This window comes from Mytilus galloprovincialis, chromosome 1 (assembly GCF_965363235.1).
Source record: "Mytilus galloprovincialis chromosome 1, xbMytGall1.hap1.1, whole genome shotgun sequence".
Lineage (NCBI taxonomy): Eukaryota > Metazoa > Mollusca > Bivalvia > Mytilida > Mytilidae > Mytilus > Mytilus galloprovincialis.
This window is the reverse complement of record NC_134838.1, coordinates 44,494,442-44,506,961: the sequence shown is the minus strand read 5'-3', so window position 1 is coordinate 44,506,961 and position 12,520 is coordinate 44,494,442. Positions and strand designations below refer to the sequence as shown.

At 32.2% G+C, this 12,520-nt stretch overlaps 1 long non-coding RNA gene across 1 annotated transcript; it reads left to right on the top strand.

Moving 5' to 3' along the window:
* The first annotated feature begins 3,814 nt into the window (after positions 1–3,814).
* On the top strand, positions 3,815–12,049 carry LOC143078991 (uncharacterized). Its single transcript, XR_012979327.1, has 5 exons — positions 3,815–3,934; positions 6,318–6,442; positions 7,842–8,143; positions 9,541–9,721; positions 11,734–12,049. It is a non-coding gene; the product is annotated as an uncharacterized LOC143078991 (long non-coding RNA).
* Positions 12,050–12,520: the final 471 nt, after the last annotated feature.

Genomic DNA, 12,520 nt, shown 5'->3' with positions numbered 1-12,520 from the left:
AAATATAAAACATAATACTTAATAAAATTATACATTTTAAGAATATAATAAACATTTTCTTTTCAGTAAAATATCATAGTATATTTTAGCAGTATAAAAGTAAACTCTTTCATCACTAAATAGTAAATACTCGTCATCTGACATACTATTAAAATCATGACAAAAAGAATTAGCATGACTAAACAATACAGCACAAAAGTCTGCATAGAGTGGATATTTTAAAATTACATGTTTCTCAGCTTCAATGATATTATCATTACAATTAAATAAAGGCAACAGTAGTATACCGCTGTTCAAAAATCGTAAATCTATGGACAAAAAACAAAATCGGGGTAATAAACATAAAACTGAGAGAAGCGCATTAAATATAAGAGGAGAACAACGATACAACATTAAAATGTAACACACACAGCAACGGACTAAGCATTAGACAAAATCCGATGAGAATAACCAATATAACATCAAAACCAAATACATGAATTTGGGATAGAAAAGTACCGTGACACGTCTTATAGTAATGTGAATTCACACTCAAATATAGGAGAAAAACAAACGACACAACGGAAACACAACGTAAAAATGTTACACACACAGAAAAGAACTACGATATAACAATGACCATTTTCCTGACTTGGTACAGGACATTTTAAAAGAAAAAAATGGTGGGTTGAACCTGGTTTTGTGGCATTCAGTTTTATACAAATCAATAGCTGAGCATTCTATATCCTTGATTGCATTTTAGTTAACAATATATCACAACTACAATATTACAAAATATTCTTTAAAACTTAGTCATTACTCTGATGCACCAGTTTTTAATTGGTTTATTTTCGTACTTAAATGACCACATACATACTCGTTTGTTCAATCTATCATTGTCCATTTAACAAAATCTTGACCTTAATTTAAAATCAGCTGTCAACAGCTTTACATTGCATGGAATCCAGCCCATATCACCAAACAGAGATAAGTTTGGTGTATATTTTTCTACACTTATAAAAAATTTCATCGCTCTGTTTTTAACTGCATTTATGCTAGATTATTCTCTTGTTCCCCATATTGAATCACTATAATCGATAACTGACAATACTATTGTGTCAAAAAACTTTGTAGAAGCAGAGTAACAAAAACCACCATTTGATTTACATTTTGCGATCAATAACCCAAGAACTCTACTTGCAGACTTGGCAATAGCTTTTGCCATTAAATCATAATTTAAAAAGTCTGTAAGATGTAAACCAAGGTAATATAAAAAAGAAGATGTGGTATGATTGCCAATGAGACAACTATCCACAAAAGACCAAAATGACACAGACATTTACAACTATAGGTCACCGTACGGCCTTCAACAATGAGCAAAGCCCATACCGCATAGTCAGCTATAAAAGGTAAGTATATTGTATTACAATTTCAATATTATCATTACCAAGCATACATGTATTAATAGACGTTGGAGATCTAGGGGTTATAAAATGAATAATCTTAGATTTATTCAAATTAACACTAGTATCATTTTCAATACACAACATATGTAATACCTAAGAGCGTCGGTAAGTCTGATTCATTTTCAGCAAGTAAAACAATATCATCAGCACAGAGCAAAGTACAGTTTTTCTCTTCCTCTAGCGGAATACCAACATATAAACTTTTAACCTCATTTACTAAATTATTAATAAAAATATTAGATAAAATGGCTATAACAAACATAAGATCACATTTAACATTCTTTTGGATTATCTTCTAAATTCTTTAATTCCTCTTGCATACTATACCAGTATTGGCGTTTGGAAAGTCGCAAATATATCATAAAATTGAGAATGGAAATGGGGAATGTGTCAAAGAGACAACAACCCGACCAAATAAAAAACAACAGCAGAGGGTCACCAACAGGTCTTCAATGTAGCGAGAAATTCCCGCACCCGGAGGTGTCCTTCAGCTGGCCCCTAAACAAATATGTACTAGTCCAGTGATAATGAACGCCATACTAATTTCCAAATTGTACACAAGAAACTAAAATTAAAATAATACAAGACTAACAAAGGCCAGAGGCTCCTGACTTGGGACAGGCGCAAAAATGCGGCGGGGTTAAACATGTTTGTGAGATCTCAACCCTCCCCCTATACCTCTAACCAATGTAGTAAAGTAAACGCATAACAATACGCACATTAAAATTCAGTTCAAGAGAAATCCGAGTCTGATGTCAGAAGATGTAACCAAAGAAAATAAACAAAATGACAATAATACATAAATAACAACAGACTACTAGCAGTTAACTGACATGCCAGCTCCAGACTTCAATTAAACTGACTGAAAGATTATGATTTCATCATATGAACATGCATATTTAGAGCATACGTCGAATACTTTGAAATCCCCCCTTTTTATGAATTCATATCAAGTCCAATAAATGATCCAGAGGTAAAATCTAAAGTTTATTAAAATTGACCTTACAACATTAGATTTAAACTATTCACCAAAGTTTCATAGGAATTGGTGAAAGTGTTTTGAGCTATAGTCTGAAAATTGTACCCCCCCCCCTATGGGTACAGGTAAACCATTAATTTAAATGTTCAACGAAAAACAAATTTCTATAAAGTTCTATCCAGACATTGGCAGAACCACGAAATCCAATATCGACGAAAATGCAAGGTTTCCGCAATCCACGAAAATTACTACCAAAGAAAATAAAAGAATCCACAGAAGTTCCCCCTTACTATTTTTTTTTTGTAAAGCATATCAATTTACTAAAAAAAAATTAGGTTTGTCTGAAGAAATAAAAAAAAAATCTTCAATCAATTTAGTGACTTAATTCATCAATTCATTTGGTGACTTAATACACTGACCCCTGATATTAAGGGGGGGACATCCGCCAGTTAGGATGAAACTACACCAGGGCATCAAGTCATTACTTAACTGCAATTGAATGTTACTTGTTTAATACAGCTTTAGATTAACACATGTATACAATGATGTTTGGTTTACAATGGAGAGCGAAGAGAGAGGGCGAGCTAAAACATAGTTAACAGTTCCGGACAATAGAGCCTATTATGGCGATCGGATGATTCTCATTTCCCTCTCTCTAACAATTTGTTTGTCAGTGAGGCATATTTCCCCCGCCGCTTGTTTCCTATCCTCTTCATTTGTTTCCCGCCCCTGTAATTAAGGGGTGAACATGGGGTTGTTCTCACTTTCATATTCCCTTACTGTTAGGATGTTTCTATTTTACTACCCTCGTCATCTGGACCCCCCCCCCACCGGCGACTCCAAATTCCTCTCCAACCTAACTCCCACTCATTCCCAGGATTTGGTCTCTTGTAAAGAGTTGTCTCGTTGACAATCACACCACATATTTTTTATAATAGGATTAAACGCCTTTTTAAAAGGAATGTTTTGGTGTACATAAATTGGACCAAGTTACAAAATTCGGACTTGTAATAAATTCCTTCAAAAAGGCGTCACTTTAATCCTTTAATAATAGGTGTGGTCTAAGATATTTACTGAACTTTCTTATCTTATTTTTCTCGCCCTACCCCATGTTTTACCAATTTATGTGAGAAAACCATTCCCAAACATGTTTTAAGATGCAATGAAAGGGTATTCATGAAAGGAAACGTTATATTTCTCTAAGCCGATAACAAATATCAAGTGCATGCGTAACGTAAACAACTATTTTAGCACCATTGATTGACTTTCTAAAGATGAAATTCAATAAAACATTTGTAAGGATATAATGTCTTTAAAAGTATAGGTAGATTTTTCAAATATTGATTACAACTATTAGTCAACTGGCAATGTTCCAAGTAAAATGGACGTCATTCATGATGATAGATAGCTCGAAAATTAAAAGAGATATGTTTTCAAAAATTCAAAAAATGTAACTTATACCTTGGAAAGATAATCAAGCATGAAAGCTAATGATATAAACAAATAAAGGGTAAGTGTTTACTGTTCAGTGACCAGTAATATTTATAAACAACCTTTACGTATGAAATGTTTTATTGAAGAATAACAAGGATGTTAAATACAACAAGTCTTACTGTTCAGATGTCACAGTCCACTGATGAATAACCAGTTACAGGTTACAGGTTATCTACAGAAATAATGATTTTAAAACAAATTGTACGTCAAAAATCGATAAAAGGAAAAGACAAACAAAAGTAAAATGGGGACTAAAAGCAAATTGCGGACAAAATGCACCAAGTCGGTATCATCCATTAAAACGGTGAGGATTAGATGAATAAGATGTCCGAAAGTTCTTGATCGCTGGTGACAGCCGTCCTAATGCCCTAGTTACCAATATGATGATTAAACATGAAAGAGAACAACACGCTGGGTTAACAAAACAGAAATTATTGCTAACATGTTCATTTATTGAAATTTCCCTAAATGAAAGCACCCCATATATTGATTTTACATTTGATTAATTTGATATCAATTAATTAAAGATCAATTATATGATCAATGATATGAGGAAACTAGCGAAGTATCATGAAACATCCTTTTGACAAACAGTAATTATTTGATGAATAGGCCGCAGAATTGTTCTTTTTATTAAAGTGATCAACCCCATATAGACTGATATATCGTCTTCGCATTGAATTAAAGCCATTCCAAGAAAAAGTAGCGTTTCCCCTTAAACTAAAAACACCACGTGATAATGGGACTTCACCAGATTAGTCCAGTTGCGAATGTTTCACGCGAGGATATTTCAGGACGATTAGTGATTGAGAGTGAATAAAATAAGTGTGTTCTACAAATTGGGTTAATCGGGACAAAAGACGGGTAGCTTGAAGTATCACTGCAAAAAATAGTACTTTGGATATTGACTGACAGTTTGCTCTACAACAGGTCCTTACAACGCTTATAAACCACCTTGTCTTCGATTTGTTGTTTCTCTCAAAACACGTTTATATCAACGAAATAAGGGAAACGCCATTTGGACTTTTCGTATAAGCTCTTGTCTCTGACCTTCTTAAGATTTGTTTTTAAATTATTTAGCAAGTTATCTCAACACAACTTAACGTTATTATTGGTGGAGTATCTGCTTATTTATTCATCCGTATAACAACAAGCGTAGTATCGGTTTAACTGCTGAACGGGACAAATCTATGTTCTTGTACATCAAGCAACCATTGGGATTAAGTTTGTTAGACACGATGGTATTGATGAGGGCTCTTTGAGTGTCATCAGCACTTGAAATTTTTTATTGTAAACTTGCTGTCTTATGTGGGTTTGTTTTTTCTTTTTCTTTCAACTGATACAACTGTTGGAAAATGAATGTTCTGCCTATCAACGCCACATCATAATTTGTAAAGTTTCGACGATGCTTTAATTATTCATTTTTTAACTTCCTTTGTGAAAAGTGTTGCACTTTTGTTGCTTTCGATATATCACACGTTTGACCCACAGATGAGTCACAAAAATCTGTATCAAGTTGATCTAAAATTATTTATCTTTTTTTCACAATAGAATAGCCGTATAAAATATCATATCTGTTTGAGGCACTTCTTGTCTATCAATTGGCTTATGTGCTTTGTCGTCTATAGAGGATCAATTGTTTTATGGTCATTTTTTTTCTATCGAGTGTCTATATGCCAATTTGTTTTTCTTTATTTTTCTTTGTTGACATATTTGGCTGTTTTTATATAAATAAAGACTATAACACAATGTCGACTGCTATACAACAATTTATGACAGTTTTGACAATTATGTCTTTTTGTTTTGCTCATGAATTGTTTTCAATATAATGGAATTATATGCGACTGTCATACAAGTGAGAAGTTTGTCTAGCTTATATCAAACCATGTTTAATCCACCTTTTCTACAAAAGGATATGCCTGTAGCAAGTCAGGTATATGACAGTTGCTTCCGTTCGTTTGATGTGTTTAAACTTTTGTTTGATTTTGCCATTTGACAAATGACTTCCCATTTTGAATTTTTATTGAGTTCGGTTATTTTATAATTTTACTTTTTTGTTAAACTTATTATATACAGTATACCTTTTGTTTGGTTTCACAAATTTGGTAAAACCATGAAAAGGGTTGACTGAAATTAAAAACTTAAAATATCTGGTTACCATTTGATATTCTGGAAGTGGAAGCAGTGGTGATTTTGGAAATGAATAAATGGCCTAGTTAGACCTAGAATGAAGGATGAAAATTTATATTAGCAACAGTTGAAAATGAAAGTTTGCTCCATAAAACATATCATGCCTCCTCCCCACCACCTTTTTTTCCATTTCGAGAAAAATCAAATAGTCTTACCCCCATTTAATTAATATCAGCATATAATTTGACACATGCTAACCTTATTTGCAGATAAATGACTGTTGAACAAAAGATGTGACTTTTGGAAAAATAGAATATGGCTGGATTTAACTTTAGACGGCAACCGTTCGCATTTACGTCATGGATTCCTTCTGTTCAGCCAGGACAAATTCAAGGTAATGGCAATATCACTTTAGTTCAACGTAAAACACATAAAAGGATAAAATAAATAAAAAGATAACATTAAGACAGCAGTACCATTTCCGAAACAAATATTGAAAATGGATGTCCAATGATGAAAAATCTTTTGCAGTATTGTTTTCATATGATTGACCATGCATGAACAGAAACAGTCGCGATAAATTATATGTGTTTTTATGTATATTGAATTTGTTTGAAATTTTGAATTAGATTTAAATGTTAATTGCCCTCTGTAATTTTCAATTCGAAAACTTAAGTTTTGACTTGTACTCTTTAATTGAAACAATTACACTGACAATGGCGAAAGGGTACGAGCCTTTTGGAAATCATTGTGTTTGAATGTACACTCTAATCTTGAAATTACCAACTTTAATCATGGAGTAATCGACTTTAATATATATATTATCGACTGAAACATCGAAACTATCAACTTTTATTTTTGAATTATCAAAAATACCTACATATTTGATGTGTTTAACCTTTTGTTTGATTATGCAATTTGATTAGGGACTTTCCGTTTTAATGTTTTAAAGAACTATGTTAATTCATGACGCAAATGAATTAAATTTAGAAGCCATACTTCAACTGTGGATCTACGGTGTAGTCCTACCTCAACGAAGTGTTGCATTAAAAAAAAAGGAAATAAATATTCGTAAGGCTCATTTCGATGCATTTCTATAACAAATTATCGAGGTGTTACATTGATTGATTGATTGGTGTTTGCTTTACGCCGCATGACCACAAAAAGGCTATATTGCGGAGAGAGCTTATTTAAATAGTTTTAAAATCAGACAAAAGGTTTCACCACTTTTAAAATGAGGTGTTACAAAGTATTAATGAGATGGATATGAAAAATAGAATATAAACAAAATAAAAAGATCTGTGTTTCCACGAGTTTTCTCAAATTTACATTGCTTTTAAGATTTTACAAAGAAACCGATTGTTTCTGTGAGAAACTTGTCATCACGAACAAAAAATGTTCACGTCTAACAGTAATGTTTTTATCTAATTTTTGTGTAAAAGCCTGTTTTTCTAAGTAGCAAAACCTATCTTGTATCACGCGACAAGAACATGTCAACGTTCCAGCTTAATAAATCACTTTCAACTCCAAGGTTGTACCATAAGTATAACTAAATGTACGAGTTTGGTATCTAATTTTTTTTTTAATCGATTAATATTATGTATGCTAGACACACGTTTCGTCTACAAAAGACTCATCACTGACGCTAGGATAAGTTTTAAAAGGTCAAATGAATCAAATGAAACTAGTAACTGGACATTTTACCAGGTTTTCTTTTTTTTCTTTCTTATTTTTATGTTTAATGTTTTTAATAATGAATTTCTTACCCACAAATATTCTATTTTTACATGCAGCAGACGACAACAACGCAGAAGAAAACATTGGAGTAGATGAAATGTGTTCCTCTGCTGATCCCTTTATCCGTAAATTTTATGGTGACAAGGGGAACCAAGAGTTGTCTAAAGGGAATTATGGTGCTTCATTACCATTATACTCAGTTGCCCTTTCTGGCTTTGATCCCAACAATGCAAAAGACTATATTGAACTCTCCAATTTGTTGAGGAATATGTCAGAATGCCACCTTCAGTTGGGGAATATTGATGATGCATATAAAACGGCAAGAGATAGTTTAGAATATAATCCTTCATGTTACGGGGTGAGTGCACTATTAGCATCTGTTAAGATTAAAAGGAAGCTTTGATATAAAAGGTTTGATATATAAATTATCAATCGAAAGAGCGAATAAATTAATATTGTTATATAAAAATGTTAAATGAGTACGTAATGTTTTAAAAACAAATCAATATTTTTCAATACTAAGTCTTCGATGAATTTTCATAAGTTGCGTGCTTATAATATAGCTGGACATCTTGTAGATATCCGAAATAAAATATTGTACTTGTTCTGTTTCGTTATAGCCTGCTAATATCTTTATCACACGGCAATAGGGTCGATGTAGCATAAATATTTTGAATGTTATCATTCATTAATCAACTGTAATTAAAAAAAAATGAGTACTCTTATGTGTATAATTGTGTACAGAGAATAAGGTTTAATGAACTATGTATGTATATTTCTTTCTATCTTGTTCACCATTGTAAACTGTCTAGAATGTTAATAAAGTTCTATAAGTTTTAAGTTCTTAACTTACCTGCTTCAGATTAAAAGAGGGACGAAAGATACCAAAGGGACAGTCAAACTCATAAATCGAAAATAAACTGACAACGCCATGGCTAATAATGGAAAAGACAAACAGACAAGAAACCAAAGGGACAGTCAAACTCATAAATCGAAAATAAACTGACAACGCCATGGCTAATAATGGAAAAGACAAACAGACAAACAAAAGTACACATGTCACAACATAGAAAACTAAAGAATGAACAACACGAACCCCAAGATCCTATTTAAGACGTAAGATAGACATGTTATATATCATATTTAAAATTATTATAACAGTAATGTAGCTTTAAATATCCAAAGAGAACATTACTTTATTTATCAATGCCAGACATGAATTGGCAGATAACATTTTGTTTTCCTCAACAAAGTCAACCTACTAACATCAAGGATAATTTGTATTTTACAACATAGCATACATGTACCTTTGGTTATCACAGAAACAGTTCATATGGTGACTAAATCAGTTATACTGAGAGCAAAATTATCATATACATTTTTACCAATATTCTTTATTTATTGATTATCGTTGATCATCTCAACGAGATTGATTTTTTTGCTTGAGCCGGTACGGCGAAAGTGAGAAAAGCAATCGAGTTGAGATGACAAATGATAATCTGTTTATCGCTATTTTACCTATGACGACGTTGTCAAATTCATGTCAATTGCATTGTCAACGCCAGGTGCGCCCTTAGTTTCCATCGATAATTTTTCATATCACTTGACTCTGCTGAGAAAGGAAATTATTATTCAGCAAGATCAAATATTTTTTTTTGTAAAATAGCGATAAAATATGTTATCACTTTGCTATCGTGCAATTTAAAAAAGCTTACACTAGATCTTCTACATATATAATACTTTCCTAAATTTCAGGCACAGTTAATATTGGGTGATGTATTTGCTGCTCAAAATAAACACGAAGAAGCTTTTAAGAATTATTCCCATTCCCTTTCGAACTTATGTAGACAATGTATGGATAAGTCTATAGAGTCAATAGTAGCAAATATCCTTAAGAAATGTTGCATCCACTATATGCATTTGGATCAATCGAAATGTGAGTATCCTTTCTAATTCATAACATATGACTGTCAAAATTGTTTCAATCCCGCCCCATTATTAATAACGGTCTGCCAATGTCCAGTTTATAATTATTCGTTGCGATTTACGTTTTTTTAGTATTTGTTTTGCAATGTAATATAAAAAAAAGGCGAATGACACTAAAATGGATATTCAAAATCATAAGTTGAAAATAAAATGATAACACCACGAAAAAGGACTATAGAGAAGTATACGAAACACAACATAGAATACTAAATGCTGAGCTACTGAAAGGATGCAATCAAAGTAAAATATATATACATATACATGAATTGTCGAGAAAATGCGAAATTATAAAAATGAATCCCAAATGACAGGTGATGTATGAAATAAGCAACATTGATTGTTGGTGCGTAATTTAATCATGCTTCTCATAATTAAATATAGTAATCTGTGAAAAAATGTATAACTTTCATATGAAAACAAATTTAACAGAAGTAATCATACAAAAAAAAGGCTGCAATAAAAGAAAATTTTTGACTAAGATTTATTTCACCAGTTTGAAAGCAAAGAGAGAATGTGCTATAATGCCACTTTTTACTCATTGATTCAAAAGTGTATTTAATAAACAGCTGCGCCATGAGCGCATGATACGCCCGACGTCTTATGTGGAAGTCTTATGCAATAATCATAATTATTCCATATTGATATTATTTTAGTAGGTTTCTCTATATGAAGTGAATTTTGAATAAAAAAGCATATTCACCTGAGAAAGTGTTATTCACCGCGCTAAACGTCACGCGCTTTTACATGCAACGTTATGGTAAAATGTTTCATGTACAATTTGTTTTGGTATATGTGTGTCATTAAATACATTTTCTTCTCTCGGAATATGGAATAAAACAATTACTGTCTTTTGTTTTGGTAAATGTGGGGTTTAATTGACTTTTGAAAAACTGATATTCACTTCGGCCGTCGGCCTCAGTGAATATCAGTTTTTCAAAAGTCAATAAAACCGCATATATACCTCATCAAAAGACAGTAATTGTATATTATTGCATAAGACTTCCACATAAGACACCAAAAAGTATACAGATCTTTAGATTAATACAACAAAAAAGTGTGTAAAGTTTTAAGCAATAATCATAAATCGTTTTTGAGATACGGCACAACATGTAAAAAAAAACCTCCCCCTTTTTTACAAAATACTAATAACTCAAAAATGAAATTTTGAATCATCACCAAAAAGTATACAGATATTGAGATTAATATAACAAAGACATGTGTAAAGTTTTAAGCACTAATCATAAATAGTTTTTGAGATATGGCGCGACATGTAAAAAAACCCTCCCCCTTTTTTACAAAATACTCAATAACTCAAAAATGAAATTTTGAATCATCACCAAAAAGTATACAGATATTGAGATTAATACAACTAAGAAGTGTTTAAAGTTTTAAGTCATAATCAAGAATCGTTTTTGAGATACAGTGCGACATGTGAAAAAAACACACCCCTGTTTTAGTTATTAAGTGCCGTAACTCAAAAAGTTTAAATCTTATTTTCACCAAAAAGTATACAGATCATTTGACCATCATAAGAAACAACTATATTAAGTTTCATGAAATTTGGATAAGTCGTTCTCAAGTTACGGTGCGACATGTTTACGCCGGACAGACGGACAGACAGACAGACGGACGGACGGACACAGGACATTTGTATACCATAATAAGTCCCGTCAAAATTTTGACGGGCGTATAAAAACAAGATGAAAGTAGTTTATTTCAAACACGTCATCAATAAAAAAAAGTGTAAAAAAATACCGAAGGGGAAGTCCATGAAAATTGACAAAATCAAGCGCTATCAATAAACAGGACAAGTGACCAACAACTGTCCTGTTCCTGGCTTAGTACATGCACTTTCCGAAGCAATGTGGTGGGTTAAACTTGGTTTTATAGTAAGCTTAAACTCCTACTTGTATGAAATAATGATATCGTTTTCTTGTATCAAATACAATTTTTATCTAATAGATCCAAGTGATATTCAACAGGCATTGGGTATACCTATCATGTACAATGTATGGATAGATGTCTTATACGGTTTTATGGTAGAAAAGAATAAAAATGCAGTCATATTTGTGGACACTGTAATGTCGTATGCAGAGAAACGTGGAACAACGATGAAGAAGTTTAGTCTCCGCCCTCTTTGTGATATGAGTTTTATACAGTGTTGTCCTCAAAGTGTTTCTTTTATCTTTTCCCTTATAAATTATGGTTGCGATTACACACTATTATCATTCGACGAAGGAGATACATTTATTCATGCAGCTGTGGAAATGGCATTAGCAACAGGTATACAAAAATAGCTATAGCATTGAATGCCTTTTCAATGAATTATTGACACAACATAAGAATGGGTAGAAGATTATTCTAATTTTGAATATTTTCTTTACGTTGTCAGTCCGCCCGTCAAATATTGTTTCTACATTGTCAAAGGAATACCAAATCAAGGCGTGCTTCATAATATACCATAAAGCTTCGTTTGAGCATGTTTTACAATGTAAAGGGTTTTCTCATTCATCACTAATGAGCTTCATACTTATCGAATACTAAGTACTTAAGGAAAATTAGTATTATTATCATTAGTGTGTCATAGCTCTCAGCTCAGTCAATATTAATACCAAATGTTGACTCGCCATGATGTGTCACTAGTGGAAAAAGATCCGCCTATCCAACAGCACCTGATTTCACTCACGGGTTTTGGTAAAATATTTTGTGCTTCTAAATATTTAGTTTTCATTGTAATTTTGTTGTATAG